At 45.9% G+C, this 16,938-nt stretch overlaps 1 protein-coding gene across 10 annotated transcripts in view; it reads left to right on the top strand.

Moving 5' to 3' along the window:
* The window catches only part of ATP2B2 (ATPase plasma membrane Ca2+ transporting 2), a 385,217-nt gene that overhangs the window by 16,189 nt on the left and 352,090 nt on the right, over positions 1–16,938 (top strand). The window contains exon 1 of one of the 10 annotated variants that reach the window (XM_055383608.2): positions 621–643. The exons of the other annotated variants lie outside the window; for them this stretch is intronic. The gene's annotated coding sequence lies outside the window, so the exon portion shown is untranslated. Of the gene's footprint in view, positions 1–620; positions 644–16,938 lie in introns of those variants that run through there. 10 annotated transcript variants of the gene reach the window in all.

Here is a 16,938-nt window from a genome sequence, read left to right as displayed (position 1 = left end):
AATCTCATGAGTTCAAATTCTGACTTACTTTCTAACTATAACTAGGTCTCTCTGGGCTTTAGTTTTCTCAGTTGTAAAGTGGGGATCAGACCATCGCAGTATTGGAAGATGAAGCAAGATATGTGGGAAAGCTCCTAGCACCTGTCATTCCTTGGATATGAGACTTCTTAGACATAAAGGAAACCATCACCCCTTTTTGCAACTATGGAAATATGGTGTTCATGGATCATCTACTTTTCCCTGAGCACCTCCTAAGTGCAGGCATGTAGAAACCCTGGAGAACCCATGGTGCCCTCTGGAGTTGGCATTCAGCACTGGCCTCAAGTGTTGTGGAAATAGACCTGTGTTTGGGTGATGTCTTGTCTCTGAAAAGCAGCAGTTTGTTTCCATGGATAAGCCAGAGCAGTTCTCCTCCTGGTTTCTGGCTTTGTCAGGCCCAGAGTCGGGGAGCTGACGTGGAGAAACAGAAGAGGTGAAGGTGAGCTGGCTGGTGGTGGAGCAGACTGCTGAGTGAAGCCCTAGGGCCCCACAGAGGAGCTGTCTGGATGCTCAGTCCAAAGAACCACAGCTGGAACAGCCCAGGACCTCAGGCCCCTCCAGGACAGAAGGGACAACTAGTCTTGGTCCTCCCATAACTACTGAGGTATGTGGGGCCTGGAAACCAGAGAGGGAAGAGGCTTAAAGTGGTGGCCCTGGGGACCCACCTCATGGTACTCATGGCACAGAATACCTTTCTTCATGGTATGATCCATTGTATGGTTATTTTATGATTGCCACTGTATGAACAAGAGATGTAGAGTTATTCCTATCCCCATATTGCAGACAAGACCCCTGAGGCTCCAAGAAACTAAGGAACCTTCTAGAAGTCACACAGCCTGCAAGTGGCCAGGTCAGAATTTCCCTGCAAGGCTTGTGCTGTTTCCATTCCTGTTTTAAAAGAAAGATTCATATTTGATAGAAAGCATCTGGTTAGAAAGAACTGGACACCCTGAGTAGGCTTTCGGAAAGTGCCTTCCACACAGATAAGCAATTCAATAAAGAAACAGCAAATACTTGTTCAGCACCTACTATGTGCCAGGCACTGTCTTAGGCATTTGAGATTCATCGACGAATAAAGTGTTTACTTAATAGGTGGTTATGGATTTGAGTTGGAAGAATTTGATTCTAAGGCTTTCTTAAAATGGGTGTGGGCCTCTTATAGTTCATAACCAGGTGAGAATTCATATAATTCATATAATTCATAACCAGGGCAATTGACATTGCCTGTCAATAAGTGAATGATTTTCCTCTAGGATCTGATTTTGCTGCCCTTCTTTTCTTCTCCACACAGCCCTGGTGCACTTGGACAAACCCTGCACGGCTCAGCCACTCTTCTGTCTCTGGGGGTGGTTCTGAGAAAAGTGTTATGCATCTGCCTCATGCCGTTTAATCATCAAAAGGAAAGTTTAAAGTAGCTTAAGAGCTTGAGTAAGGTGGCAACCTTTAGAAACCTCAGTTTCCTCATCTGTAAAATGGAGAGAATAGTAACTTTTGTTAAGGGGTGAGGGAGATATAGATAGATAGATAGATAGATAGATAGATAGATAGATAGATAGATAGAGATATATAGATAGATATAGATATAGATATTCTGTTTTTTTCTATATGTTATCTCTCTATCCATCTCTCTATCTCTATCTGATTGCTCTGTCTATGCCGGCATGTGCAAATGCTCAGGAGGTGCCGGCTGTTAGGAGGATAACGGGGTGCCGTTCTGCAGCAATGGCTGCCCGCGCAGTGGATTATTGGATGTCATGTCTCTTACTGATTTTAAAGGGGCCTCCTTCGAGAATCAGCAGTTTGTCCCCCCGTGTGTCAAGCCTGGACGGAGAACAAAGCTGTAGCTGTGGCTTTCTGCTTTGCCCTTTCAAAACAAAGAATTGTATGCTTTTGACATGAACATTGTTGTTGCTGTTTGACTGCCCCCAGAGCCTTTGTGTCTGCTCTGCAGTTGGAGGACAGAATCCTCTGCATGTGGGGGACAGGGATAAGCGGTGGACTGGCAGTGGATTGGCAGGCACTGGCACCCTCCCTTTGGTTCTGGACCCTCTGTAGAGCTTCTGTGGCTGCCCACTGCTCCCTTTTGGGTGTTCCCCATTCCTCTGTTCACACCACCCTCACTGAGGACCTACTTTGTGGACCTGCCTACCCAAGCCCACCTCGGGGTGGAGGGCGCGCAGCAATGCTTGGATTGCACGTCAGAGTGTGATAAACCAGGCCGGAGACTCACATCCATCAGCCTCCCTCCACGTGCTGGAGTACAGCATCTGAGTGGTTTCCCGGCAACCAAGCGAGGCCAGGGCAATGCTGGTCCATGACAGGGTTCCCCGTCCTCAGCAGGATGAGGAGGATGGTGAGAGCTTTCTAGAAAGCTAAGAGAAAGGAGGCCCTTTTATCCTGAGGTTGTGGCCTTTCTACTCTTTCAGTGTTAAAATGGCCTTTCTTCTATAATGTTGATGACCAAGGAGGTCTTATTTTTTTTAATGTTGGTATCTGGCAATGCTAGATTGACTTAGTTCATGTTTTCTTTGTTTTGTGTTAATTTTACTGGCCTGAGACATCCTTAAGTCTGGGAAACACTGAATTATTCTGTTTGGACAGGAGGCGTTATTTTATTTAATTTTACTGCCAATTCTGTGAAATAGATACCTTTCCCGTCACACAGTTGAGAAAACTAAGGTGTGGAGAGGCACTTCCCCAGAGCAGCAAAGGCAAGCTTCATACCTGGTTCTGACTCCTACCAAAACCCTCATGTGCCCCGCCACCCACAAGCTCCAGGCTACTCTAAAAGAGGCTCAGAATGGCTAACGGTGGTAGAGCTCATAGAATATATGGAGATCTGCACCAGGTAACGCAAGGATTTGCTCCTTATCTAGATCACGGGAAGGCTCAGGTGTCCCCATTAGCTGAATGGTGCTAACACGTGGGCCTACAGCTTTGGCTCTTCAAATCTGATATCCTTTGTGTTGGTCAAACCCTCACGTGCAATCCAAAGAGGATCTCTACTAGTCATGGACCTGCCCTCCTCCCCACCCCCACACCAGGTAATGACAGGGTGGACATCGGCCAGGTGGTTTCCACATCTGCACCATGGAGGGAAAGAGCCTGGTGATTGCTTCACTTTGCCTTTTTCAACTGAAGGCCACCCTAATACTTTTGTGGGCTGCATCCGAAGATGTCTTCACTGCATTTCCATCCTCAGTCAAGCGAGGAATTCCATCTCACTGGTCCAGTGTCCAGGGGTAGTTAATGGCTTGCATTTTGGTGAGTCAGCACTTTGAGGGTTTTGTAAAAGACTTTGCTGGTTTGGCTGCATCTGCTGGCCATAGGAGGCCTGGCGCAGGAGACATCACACCACTGTGGAGGGCTGCTCACCTTAACGTTGTCCCTGTCTGAGAGCAAATTTTCTTTCTCCAGTGGCTTTCTTGGGGGACCTGGGTCATTTGGCACAAGCCAACAGGGACAAATCTATAACTAAAATGGAATTGGACTAATTTTTGAGTAACTGGTTTCCCTGCTGATCTTGAACAGCAGGAATTAGAGGCAAAAGCCCCAAAGAAACGTGTTGAATGAAGTAAGACAAGCCCCCATTCTAGGTCTTCACTCTGGAGAGTCAATGTGCAGTTGATGACAAGCTCCTTAGGGGCCAGTGTCTCCCCTTGAAATCGATGTGCCCTTCTGACCCACCACTGGGGCCCTCTGCCAGGCTGGAGCTCGGTGGAGAACAGCAGCCAAACTTGGTGGTTTTCTGGGTCTTTGCATTTGAGGAGCAAACGCAAACCTTGTATGTTTTGTCTTCTGGGCATTCTTAGGAACCCCATGAGGCAGACAGGTGTGGACTGGCCTCTCTCACAATTGGAGAAACTGAGGCTAGAGGCAGGAAAGTGATAAACTTCGGTTTTCTCACCTGGAAAATGGAAACATCTAATAACTTCCTCATAGGGGTCATGGTGAGAATTTAATGAATATGTAATATGAATAAAGATAATGTGTGTATTTTATATATATAATATCAAAACCAGTGCTTGTCACATAGGAATTTTCAAGAAATATTGGCTTTGGCTGTTATTATTATTATTTCTAAGGTCACCCAGCTAGTAACTGGCAGATGTCTTGCGGCCCAATGGTTCTTTTTTACTGTTATTTTTTTGAGTCAGAGTCTCTGTCACCCAGGCTGGAGTGCGGTGGCATGATCTCAGCTCACTGCAACCTCCACTTCCCAGGTTCAAGCAATTCTCAGGCCTCAGCCTCCCAAGTAGCTGGGATTACAAGTGTGCACCACTACACCTGGCTAATTTTTGTATTTTTAGGAGAGATGGGGTTTCACCATCTTGGCCAGGCTGGTCCTGAACTCCTGCCCTCAAATGATTGGCCCTTCTCAGCCTCTCAAAGTGCTGGGATTACAGGCATGAGCCACCTCGTCTGGGTCCAATGGCTCTTTTTACTTCCATCTTTAAATCACCTAATTCTTTGTTTTCCCACTAAAATTTGAAAGTCTGCTTAGAGCGAGCTTTCTCCAAAGTTGTTCCCAGAAGATTCTAAACCGAAGAAAACTATATTGACCTGAAATACTACTGGAAAGGCAGCTTACATTTGATTCATTTTGAAAATCAAGCATCAAAAACATTCCTTAGCCCACCAAGATAATATAAGTTAACAATGCCTGGGCACTCCGTCTGCACCAGGCACTGTACTGAGCATTTTATGAGGATTATGTTGCTTAATCCTCACAGCAACACTTTGGGGAAAGGTACTTGTGTTGTTCCCATTTTAAGTATAAGGAAACTGGGGTGCAGAAGGGTTAAGTGGCTACCCAAGGCAGCAAGTAAAAGGCAGAAGTGATCCCCAAGCTCCTGCTCTTTAATCCCTAAGGTGTATGGGTATTACAAGGCCTTCCATGTAGTTGCAACTTTTCTGTACTGCTTATTTGGGCCTTGCGTGACCCATATCATGGTCCCTATCAGCTGCAGCTGTGTATTCTCAGTAGCCTTTGGGCTTTCAGAAGGCAGGGCTCTAGCCCCTCAACTGTGCCTCTCTAATATCCCAGACTCCTCTTTGGGCTTCAGTCTCTTCATTTGTAAAATGGACATATTAGGTGGCATCTGTACTACATGCCACTCCCACCCCAGTGATTCAGAACTAGTGGCTTAGTGGCTTTCAGGAATCAAGGCTCACTTCATTTGCTCTTGGTTTTATTTCTTAAAAGGTATAGGGCTTACTGGTGAGAAAGTGTTCTCAATTTACTCATCCGTGAAATAGGGTGATTCTGAGGATTTAGTGGGAAGGCAACAAGCACCTAGCACAGTGCCTGGAACACAAAAAGTGCTGAATGATTGCGTGCTTTTTTTTTTTTTTTTTTGAGATAGAGTCTCACACTGTTGCCTAGGCTGGAGTGCAGTGGCATGATCTTGGCTCACTGCAAGCTCTGCCTCCTGGGTTCATGCCATTACTCCTGCCTCAGCCTCCCGAGTAGCTGGGACTACAGGCACCCGCCACCACGCATGGCTAATTTTTTGTATTTTTAGTAGAGATGGGGTTTCACCATGTTAGCCAGGATGGTCTCGATCTCCTGACCTTGCAATCCGCCCGCCTCGGCCTCCCAAAGTGCTGGGATTACAGGTGTGAGCCACCACGCCCAGCCAATTGCGTGCTTTTAAAAACAGACGTGATACTATTCTATTGAGACACTTGTCAGAGATACTCATGGGTGTCCCAAGACATAATCTCTGTCCTCCACAAGACTAACATCAGTTTGAGGAAACTGTCTAGAGTTTGAGTGATCTCTTGGTGCTTTTCTGTGGGGAACAGTGTGACCCAGGCTGTCTTTTATCAGAGAGGCATTGACCTGTCTGTGTTTGGAGAAATTAAAGTTTCCACCCTATATGCTTCAGATGAGGGCAACTACAAGGCATTAGGCCAGTGGGAATCAAGAAACGAGGAAAGAAAGACAGGGAACCAGGAAGAAAGACGAGCTGGAATAAGCATTTTGCAGCTTAGCCCCAAGAGGAGAATGAGAGACACATTAAAACAGTCACCCCTGCTGCAAATGGATTCATTTGATTGAAGGTGGTCACAGATGTCACGTAAAAAGATATTTAGTTTTAGAAATGGGAAGCCTTCTCATATAGGGCTTAAAGAAGAAATCAGTGAGGAATGGAACTAGAATTCTGGTTGTCAAAGATGTGTCCATCATAACAGTTCAGGCATAAGTCCCTGCTGTCACACATGTATGGGATCACGTGTGTTCCTGCATGTGCACACATGCCCACCACTAGACCATAGGGTGCTTTGGGGCACATTAGGAAAAGGCAGCCCCCTCTGGGTGGAAGCAGCCACATGGCACATTGCTTGGCCAGTGGACAGTGGGCTGGATAGAAGCCCCCTCTTCTTCTCTGCCCAGCAGTGTGTGGTCCTGCACAGGGGTATACGTGCACACACACACACACACACATACACTCTCTCTCTCTCTCTCTCTCTCTCTCTCAGGCAAGTGAGGAGACCTTTAGCCAAGGTCTGGTAATCTCACAGTGAACTGGAGACACCTCAGCTGGAGTCCCCCCGGAACACCCAGCAGTACTTGCCTTCCAAGAGTCATTTCCACAAAACCCACAGCTTCACGCTGCTTGCTCAGCTGCCTTCTTGAAGATGATCTGTTTTGTTCTGTACCTCTTCAGGACCTGTCTGGTCCCAGCGAGCACACTTATTGGCTTGACTTCAGAATACAATTTTATTCCTGCCGTTAGATACCTGCTTTTGCTGGAAAACAAGCCTCAGGCCTTTGCCGTTTACAGAGTGCCTCATTTGATCCTCACAGCAACCCCAGGGATTAAACAGTGGGGACTTAGCACACCCATTTTACAGATGAGGAAACGTTCTCTGAGAAGAACCTCAGAGAAGGAGAACATCATGGGTGGCCTGGATTTAGAGAGTCTGTCTACCATCACCTGGTCTTGAGTGATCTCAGTTTGGCTTTTGCTAAATTCCCTCAAAACTGTGAACGTTCATCTTCTCCCAGGCTTAGTTTGTCCCTGTCCCCTCTGACCTGAACCTCCATCCTGACCAACTATCTTCCATAATGAACTTAACGACAGCAGAGACTTAAGCACTGTCTTGATTTTGTCATTGTCCCGAGTGAAATAGCCATCCAATTGGCAAAGATCACCCTTGGAACTTGTTGCCATAGACTTCATTAGACTTTGTTGCTAGTGTGACCCCTTTGCGGCCATTGCCATGGTCATCATTTGCTACAAACCTGCTCCTAAGAGCTGGACCTTGATCCGGACATATTGGATGCTTCTTTTTAGAAATTGCTTTCAGAGCTTAGGTCCCATTGCCCCAGATGCTCTAACGATGATAAATCTTCATCCTGATTTTCATTGAGACAGATAGCATATCAGTGGCAGGCCTGGAGTGGCTACTAAATAGATAATTGTTGAATGAACCTATTAATTTGTGAATCCTTTGAGGGTGATGTTTAATAAGACTCTTTCAGTTGCTGGTGACCAGATCACAGCACAAACTAGTTTAAGCAAGAAAGGGATTGGTTCACATAACTGCAAAGTACAAGGATGAGGGTGTCAGGCACAGCTGAATCCAGAGGCTGAAATCATATTACTAGGGCTCAGTTTTCCTCTCCTTCTCTCAGCTCTGCTTTTGAGCATTCCAGGTGGTCACCAGTTGTTCTAGGGCTGACGTGGCTCTTATATCCAGTTCACAAACTTAAACAAAGATTAGTCTTCTCCTTCCTTTATCCATAAACAAATCCCATAAAGGGGCTGGCATTGGCCCTGCTTAGGTCTTGTGCCATCCCTTTAGACCAATCATTGAGTACCACAGGATGAGCTACCGTGATTGGCCAGACCTGGGTCACTTGCCCACCCATGAGATTTGAAGGCAGGGAAGCATGTGATTGACAGCTTTACTCAAGCCCCATTGGATGGGAAAGGGACAGTTCTCCAATGGAGCTGCTCACTACAAGGGTAGATGAGGTTTCTGGAAAGAGCACAGTGTCAGAAGGGTAGTCTAATAAAGATTATAATTTAAGTCCCAGATACTTACTTGGGAGGCTGAGGCGGGAGGGTTGCTTGAGGCCAGGAGTTCGAGGATGCGCTGAGTGAGCTATGATCATGCCACTGGACTCCAGCCCAGGTGACAGAGCAAGACCCTGTCTCTCTCTTTACATATATATATATATATATATATATACACACACACACACACACACACACGTATATATATATTTCTAGCTATAAGGCTTTGGGTAAAAAAATGAGATAAATAAAATAACAAGTTGTTGAATAATTTACCACTTATCTTAAAAGTGGTGCTGGCAGTGATAAGTTTCATTGCTAGCAGCCTAGAAATAACTGATCTGGTGCCTCTCTTGGGGACTGCTTTGTCTGGCAGAGGATCTTAAGGCTGGAGTTTATATTATTCAATTACCATATTCCCCTTTCCCCAGTTCCACATGAAGAATGAGTAGTACCATGAATTCAGCAAAACCCAAGCAACACTGACCCTATTCCCGCCTTCCCAGCCCATGAGGAAGTTTTCCAATATTACAATTAAGTAGCGGTATCTTCCCTCACATTCCTCCCTCTGTGCCTCTTTCTGTGACTCATCCAAGGGATTGGAGAGTGTGGTTACAAACGCAGGCCCTGTGGCCACATGAACCTGGGTTCTGATTCCAGAACTCTCCCTTGTGATTTGACTTCTATGAGCCCAAGTTTCCTCATCAGTAAAATAAAAAAAAAATTTTTTTTAATTAAAAAATAAAAAAGTAAAAAAAAAAAAAAAAACCCCTGGCAGAGGGGTTGTAAAGGTCAGATGAGATAATGGAGGTGAAGTACACATACAAAGACTCAGTGGCCATTTCCGTGATTATTATTAGTATCCACATTCATTTTATGTCCCCATCTTTTACCAAATTGCATACAGAGGGCTAACATGGGCACAGCACATTACCGTTTGCAGGAGTGTGTGCACACGATGAATGGGTTTGCCTCCTCTTCTGACCTTTGTTCTTTGGTTACAAAGCTGCTTCTGTGGCCCCCTGCCATGTGCCTGTGGTTGTCCCATCAGAAGCCGGTGGGATCATGACCTGACCCAGTAAGGCCTTCCACTTTCAGCTTTGTTTAACCAATGGTCACCAAGCATCTGCTCTGGGTAGGGACAGACTAGATATGGAGGATTTGGGGGTTTCTTGTGTTAACCTTGGATCCATTCACTTAGGCCCTCACTGGACTTGCTTCTGCCCTAGTGGGAAGTTCTTGCACTCAGAGTCCACAGGAAACGTACCCCTAAATGCCACCCATCTCCCAGGTCTGTCCTCTTAATAGGTTACACTCACTAAGCATTTCCCATGCACTTTGTAAAGATTTGACATCTACTTACTTATTTAACCATCACAATGGCCCTACAAGAGAAGCATTGTCACTGTCACATTTCTTTTACCGCAAAGAAACTGAGGCACAGAGAAGTTAAGCCATTCAAACTCCAGGTGCATGAAGGAGCTGGGGGTGCAAGCTAAGCCCATGGTCTCAGCCAGTATCTGAGACCACAGTGCTGTGATTTGTGCTTCCTTTCTCAGGTTTTAATCTGGGAGTCCTCCCTACCTCTGGTGGTAACACATTCATTTAAATGGGAGTCAGTGGCCCAAACTTGCTATCAGGGCAAAGAGGATTTCAGACTTTGTGGTGGAGGCAGATGGAAAGTCCATGGCAAAATTTATGAGGCATGGATGGAAACACCATGCCTTTGAGGTTTCTTTCCGTCAGTCTCGTGTTATGGAATCAATATTGAAAGAGCAAGGGATTTGAATATGGAGTCCTGGCTCAGATCCTTGCTGGTTTGCCTGGTGAACTCCTACTCATCCCTCATGACCCAGCTCTAATGCCTCCTCCTTAGGGCAGCCTTCCCTGACTGCCTCAGGTATCTCTGATCGCCCTACATTGCCAATCATCCATTCATATAACAAGTACATTCTGAGCATCTACTGTGTGCCTGAACATCATGAATTCTCTATACCAAATTGCAAATTCTCAAAGACAGGGACTGGGTCAGCAGAGTAGTTCAGTTTGCAGGCTTTGGAGCCTGTAGGTTTGAATACTGGTTTCTCCATTTACTAGCTGCATGACTTTGAGCAAGTTCCTTAACATTGATAAGCCTCAGTTTCCCCCTCTGTTAAATGGGCCTAATAATAATAGGACCTGCATCTTATAGTGTGGTGTGAAGATTATAGTCTGAATGTAGTAGATAACCAATCATTGTTACCAAGTAGTAAGTGCTTAGTCAATGTTACCTGTTGTGAATCTGTTTTTCATGCTTGTATCTTGAGGAGCAACCACAGTGCCTGCGCCCAGTGGGCGTTCAGTGAATGTTTGCATGAACAGGTGAGTGAGCGAGTGAGTGAGTGGGTTGGGCACTTCACCCCTTTGACTGTGAAGCCCCTCATATTTGAAATGGGGAGACATTTGTCTGCCTTCCAGCTTGTGAGGATTAATGGGGGTGCACGGGGCATGACAGCACTTTGGAAAAGAGGAGGTTCCCAGCACACAGCAGAGAGATTGCAATCATTTTGCCTCTGGTGAGAAGGGCCTGGGGCCAGGCCTCCACCACCCCCAAGCATGGAGCTGCTGGGGGATGTGGCCCCACAGGGAAGGTTGGGGAATGTGTTAGGCCATTCTAGCATTGCTATAAAGGAATAACTGAGATGGGATACTTTATAAAGAAAAGAGGTTTAATTCCCTCATAGTTCTGCAGACTGAGAATATAGGAACCATGATGCCAATGTCTGCTCAGCTTCTGGGGAGGCTTCAGGAAGCTGACGATCATGGCGGAAAGTGAAAGGGGAGCAGGCATATCACATGGTGAAAGCAGGGGAGAGGAAGGAGGTGCCACATGCTTTTAAACCACCAGATCTCTCGAGAGCACACTCACTGTAAGAGGACAGCACCAGGTGGATGGTGCTAAACCATTCATAAGAAATCTGCCGCCACCATTCAGTCACCAAACACCAGGCCCCACCTCCACATGGAGAATCCCATTTCAACATGAGATTCGGTGCAGACAACATCCAGACTCTATCAGGAGGGGTGTAGGAATCTGCTGACTGGGACATCCAGCCTTCAGGAGGCCCACCTCAGACATGTCCTAAGGGTGCCTCTGTTTTCCCAGGAAAGCCATACATTCCAGGGAGCTATGCTCAGGACAAATGTGTAAAAGCTTTCTATTAATCAATGAGAGGATCAGCAACCACCACCCTGGCCCTTACATTTGGGGAACACCAAAGGAGACCTAATGTCCCCCGGGTCCTAGCCTCTGACTTGTGTGCTGAGCATGGATTCACTGTTCATCCTCTGGATGAAGATGCCAAGGCATCAGCACACGATGGCCTGCCCAAGGTCACTCCACTGGTGAGGACCAGAGCTGACACGCACCACCACACATCCCAGCAAAGTCTGGCCCGATCCCTGTAAGGAATGAGGGGAATTTTGAGAGCTCGATAAAGAGGTCGCTCCCACAGAGACAGACGTTGGCTGCGCTGGTCTGTGACAACCTCCATAGGCCAACCTACCACTCACCTGGGCCTCCGGAACCCTCAGAAACCACAGGCTCTTGCAGCAGGAGGAAACTGAGACCAGCCCATGCAGCCTCCCACTTTACAAATGGCAAAGTGGAGAACCTGAGAAGACCAGTGATCTCTCCTAGGGCCATAGAGCAAACTGGTGGGTGGAGACAGGACGTCTCTGGTGCCAGGGATCTTCAAGATATTCTTTTTAAGATGCATGTCAGGATCTGACAGAGAACAATGTAACCAACACCATTCATTCATTCATTCATTCAACAAATGTTTACTGAGCACCTACTATGTGCCAGATACTTTTCTAGGTGCTGGGGCTCCAGCAATGACCAAAACAGACAAAGATCCCTCGTGGAACCGACAGGTTATTAACATCCTCAAACCATATACCGACCACCAGCTTAAGAAAGAAAACATTATAAATATCAATATCATTCAACCCTCCTGCTCTCTTATTTCTTCCCCTCTTCTCTCACCCTGGAGATACCACAATCCTGCATTGGGTTTACCATTCACAGGCACCAGATGTATATTTTTAAACTTTCCATAAATGGCATCAGATTGCACATATCTTTCTGCAGCTCATTATTGTTTGAGTGCATATTCACATGAATCTGCTTCCTCTTGTGCTGCTGTATAGAATTACCTGGTGTGACTACACAACAATGTGTTCACCCATTCTCCTGCTGGAGATAAAGTCACAGTGAACATTCCTGGGCACATCTCCCTGTGCAAACGGGCAAGAGTTTCCCTCCTGCTCCAACTTTAACTTCAGTGTTGGCCCCTCCTGACTATCCCCCAAACTGGACAAGATCTGGAAGCTCCTTCAAGCCTATTCAGGGATCCCAGACTGGGATGGTGGGTGTGATGCGAGGGTGTGGTAATATCAGAACATTCGTACTGAACAGACCTCCCTAGAGATGGTCTGGGTGCCTGCCATTTATAAGGGAAAGAGAATCAAATAGTTGAGCACAGGGTGGATGTGTATATGTGAGACAGCACATGCATTTTCTCATAAACATTCCTGTGATGTAAGGTATTGGTTGTCTATTGCTGCATAACAACTTACCACAAACTTAGTGGCTTAAAACAACATACATGCATTATCTCACAGTTTCCATACACCATAGTGCAGGCAAGTATCCTCTGCTTGGAGTCTCACGAAGCTGCAATCCAGGATGTGGCTGGTGTCTCATCTACCAGCTCAGGGTCCTTAACCAAGCTCACATGGTTGGTGGCAAAATTCATTTCCTTGCAGCTGTAGACCTCATGGTGCATTGATTCTCTCTAAGGCCAGCAGGAGAGAGATAGAAGTCTCTGACTTCCAGATCCCATACTAAAGGATCACCTGATTAAGTCAGGCCCATCTACAACAATCTACAATTGGCTTAAAGTCAACTGATTGGAAACTTTAATTACATCTGCAAAATCTATTTACCTTTGCTATATAACCTCACATGACCATGGGATGATATCCCATCATATTCATAGACCCTCTCCACACCCAGGAGGAGATTTTTAGGGTATGTACACCATAGGCTGGGAATCTGGGGGATGATTTAGAATTCTACCTACCACAGATTGGTACTATTATTATCCCCATTTTAACTCAGTGAAGTTAATGGGTTAACCCAAGTTACACAGCAAGCAGGTAGGTGGGGCTGGGATCCCAATTCAAGCCTGAGTTGGGAGTACAAGCTCTCTCCCTGCTTCCAGGAGCTCTTAACACTTTTCTGAGAGGCCCCCAGGCTTCATAAACAGACAAGCCTTCCATGCTCCCAGGCCCCTTCTAGGAGAAGGGCCATTTTCTTGGTTAGACCTGGGCCCCCAGAAGCCAGGGCCAGCATCTTGGTCCCCAACAAACAAACACAGAATAAGTGCTCAGCAGATGCTTGCTTGCTGTGGGCGGCTTGCCTGTCTTTTCCTTTCCTCCCTCTGAGCTGGCCACCCCTGGGAAGTGCTGGGCACATCTCTCATGCCAAGAAAGGAGTCCAGGGAATACCAGCTTCATGCTACAGAATCTCATTTCACAAACAGTTCGATGAGGGCACGATGTTCCAGTAAACCTAGGGATGCCCATCCAGCCTTTGTTAAACATTTTATTATCTTTTCCTTATTATAAAAGCAATATGTATTCATTTTGGAATAGAAAATACCAATGAGCAAAATAAATTTAAAACATTTTTTACGATCCCAGTATGTGAGAACCACGGTTTGCACATTGGTGTCTACCTGCAGGCAGTGTAGCAACTGGGAGCATGGACATTGGAGCCACACTTCCTGGGGTTTAATTCTGGCTTCTCTGTTGCCAGCTGTGTGACCTTGGACAGTATTTTATCCTCTCTGTGCCTTAGTTTTCTCATCTGTAAATGGGCATGTCCACAATACCTGCTTCCTAGGGCTGTGGGAGAAGCAAACAGGATAACACATGAGAAGTACTTAGAGCAGGGCCTGGCATACAGAGAGCTTTATGGCTCGAAAGCTTATTCATGCCATACAACTTAGCCATGAATGTTGCTTTGATAAAAAACAGGATCCTATTTCATATATTACCTTGTAACGTTTCTTCATGTCACATATTATTCTTTGCCAACAAATATTCATCTACAAAATAATTTTTTAGCCACTATTGTTTTAGAGTAATCTTAGGTTCACAGCAAAATTGAAAAGAAGGCATAGGAGAGAGGTCCCATAGACTCCCTCCCCATCAAACAACATCCCCACTGCCAATATCCCCCACCAGAGTGATATATGTATTACAATGGATGGGCCTACATTGACACATCATGCCCATTATTGCATTAGGGTTCATAGCAAGTGTTGTACTTGCTGTGGGTCTGGACAAATGTATAACAACATATTCACTATTATAGTATCATACAGAGTAGGTTCACTGCCCCAAACATCCCCGCTCCACCTATCCATCCCTCCCTTCCCCCAACCCCTGTTGACCACTGATCATTTTCCTGTCTCCATAGTTTTGCCTTTTCCAGAGTGTCATAGACTTGGAACCTTACAGTATGCAGCCTTTTCAGGTTGGCTTCTTTCACTTAGCAATATGCATTTGAGATTCCTTCATGTCTTTTTATGGCTTCATAGCATGTTTCTTTTTAGCACTGAATAATATTCCATTGTCTGGGTGTACCACGGTTTATCCATTCACCTACTGGAGGACATCTTGGTTGCTTCCAAGTTTTGGCAATTATTAATAGAGCTGCTATAAACATCTGTGTGCAGAACTTTGTGTGGACATAAGTTCTCAACTGCTTTGGGTAAATACCAGGGAGTGTGATTGCTGGACCACATGGTAAGAGTGTGTTTAGTTTTGTAAGAAACTGCCCAACTGTCTTTCAAAGTGGCTGCATCATTTTGCATCCCCACAAGCAGTGAATGAGAGTTCCTGTTGCTCTACCTCCTCACCAGCATTTGGTACTGTCAGTGTTCTGGATTTTGGCCATTCTACTAGGTTTGTACCATGACATAGTTTTAAATGGCTGAATCACCTTCTGCATAATTTATTTAAGCAATCCTTTATTTTGGATTCAGGTGTAGTTTCATTCTTTAACTATTATAAACAACAGCATAGGGAACTGCTTCATAAGTAGGTTTTTGTGCATATCCTTAATCGTTAATTTTCTCCCCCTTAGGGAGGACTTTCTAGAACTAGGATCGATGGACCAAAGAGCCATTCTGTTTATTGGAGAAATATTTGCAGTGTTCCTACTGGGTGCCAGGAATATGAAGTCAAATTGTCTCCCAGAAAGCCTTTGCTACTGGTTTGCTGCTCATCAAGGGGGTGTGTGTGTGTGTGGTTCTGTCCCTCCTCCCTCCCCATCCCCATCCCTAGGGGATGAGTGTTTAAACTTACCTGCCCAACAGATGAGCCAGGATGATGGTAGTTCTGTGGTTGTGACAGCTCCTTGCATCACCCAGCTGCCAATGTCTTGCTCATAGAAGGTCTGAGGCTAGACCACTGTGGGTGGCCACAGAGTTCCTCAAGGCTCAGTGGCACCCCATCCCTGTCAGTAGACATGGCTGGAACCCACAAAGGGGATCCAGCTGAGGTCCAAGGCAAAAACCTTGGATCTGAGGTCCAAACCAAGTTCCAGAGACTGGGGTCCTGCTTTTATCCTGCTCTCCTTCCTCCCTTTTCTCTCTCCTTCTTTACCTCTCTCCTTCCTTTCTTCCTTCTTCATTGATCTTAGAAACTGCCAGATCCTGTGCTAAGTGTTCAATGCACCATAAAGACAATACACACCCAATCTCTGCCTTTATGGAAGCAGTGGAAGAGACAGATATTAAATACATACATTCACAAGTACAGCATCACAAACTGTAATCCAATCACAAAGGGAAAGCTTTGCACTGCTATGGGAGAGAGCAATGGGGAATGAACCCTCAGCTTGGTCATCAGGGAAGACCTCTCTGAGGAATTGGCACTTGTGCTGAGGCCTGGAAGATGAACAGGAGATCGTGAAGAAAAGGGTGGGGAAAGGGCATTGCAGGCAGACAGTACAACATGTGCAAAGACCCTGAGGCTGTGGCCTTGCATGTGGCTGGAGTGTCCCCTGCCCAGGGAGGAGGAAGACAGGCCAATCACCAGGGACTTGCAGTTCTGAACAGCAAATCCAGAGACTGGTGGGTGGCCCAGCTCAGGGTCAAGGCCAAGATGTGAGCAGGGCAATGTTGGCATGGATGAGAGTAGGCCAGGGACAAGTCACAGGCACCCTGGGCTACACCTGAACTCCTGGTGGTGGTTGCTGCTCCACTTGTGAGCAAAGAGGGGTCTGTTGATGGGGGTGCCAGGACTGCACCAGAGCCTCAGATTTGTTTTTGTGGCTGAAAACATATGTGGCCTGATTCACTCTTTATTCCTGTGAAAATAATATACCAATAATCAGAAATTGTGTGAACCACAGATATACATAGCTACGTGGTTGAAGCTCACAAAAGTCATGGTGAATGAAAGAAGGCAAACCCACAAGGGAACGTGGTCAACGATTCCATTCACATGAAGTTCAAGAACAGGCAAAACTAATCTGAGATGACAGAAATCACAGGGGACCCAGCAGAGGCACAAAGTGGGCGTTCTGGAATGCTGGTCATTTCTGTGTTTGGACACATAGGTGTGCTCAGTTCGAAAAACTGCAGTATCTAGTCACTTTTCTGAATGTCTGGGCTAGTTCAATAAAATGTTTACTACAAGCAAATCCCACTTCCCACGTCGCCTATGTAGAGTTCTTGCCTAAAATGTTTAATAGGAATTGAATCATTGGGAAACAACTTGACAAATCCAAAGTAACGGAATTCCTCAAAAT

This window comes from Gorilla gorilla, chromosome 2, assembly GCF_029281585.2.
Source record: "Gorilla gorilla gorilla isolate KB3781 chromosome 2, NHGRI_mGorGor1-v2.1_pri, whole genome shotgun sequence".
NCBI lineage: Eukaryota > Metazoa > Chordata > Mammalia > Primates > Hominidae > Gorilla > Gorilla gorilla.
Note: the sequence above shows the minus strand (reverse complement) of the source record. Positions and strands in the feature narration are given on the sequence as shown.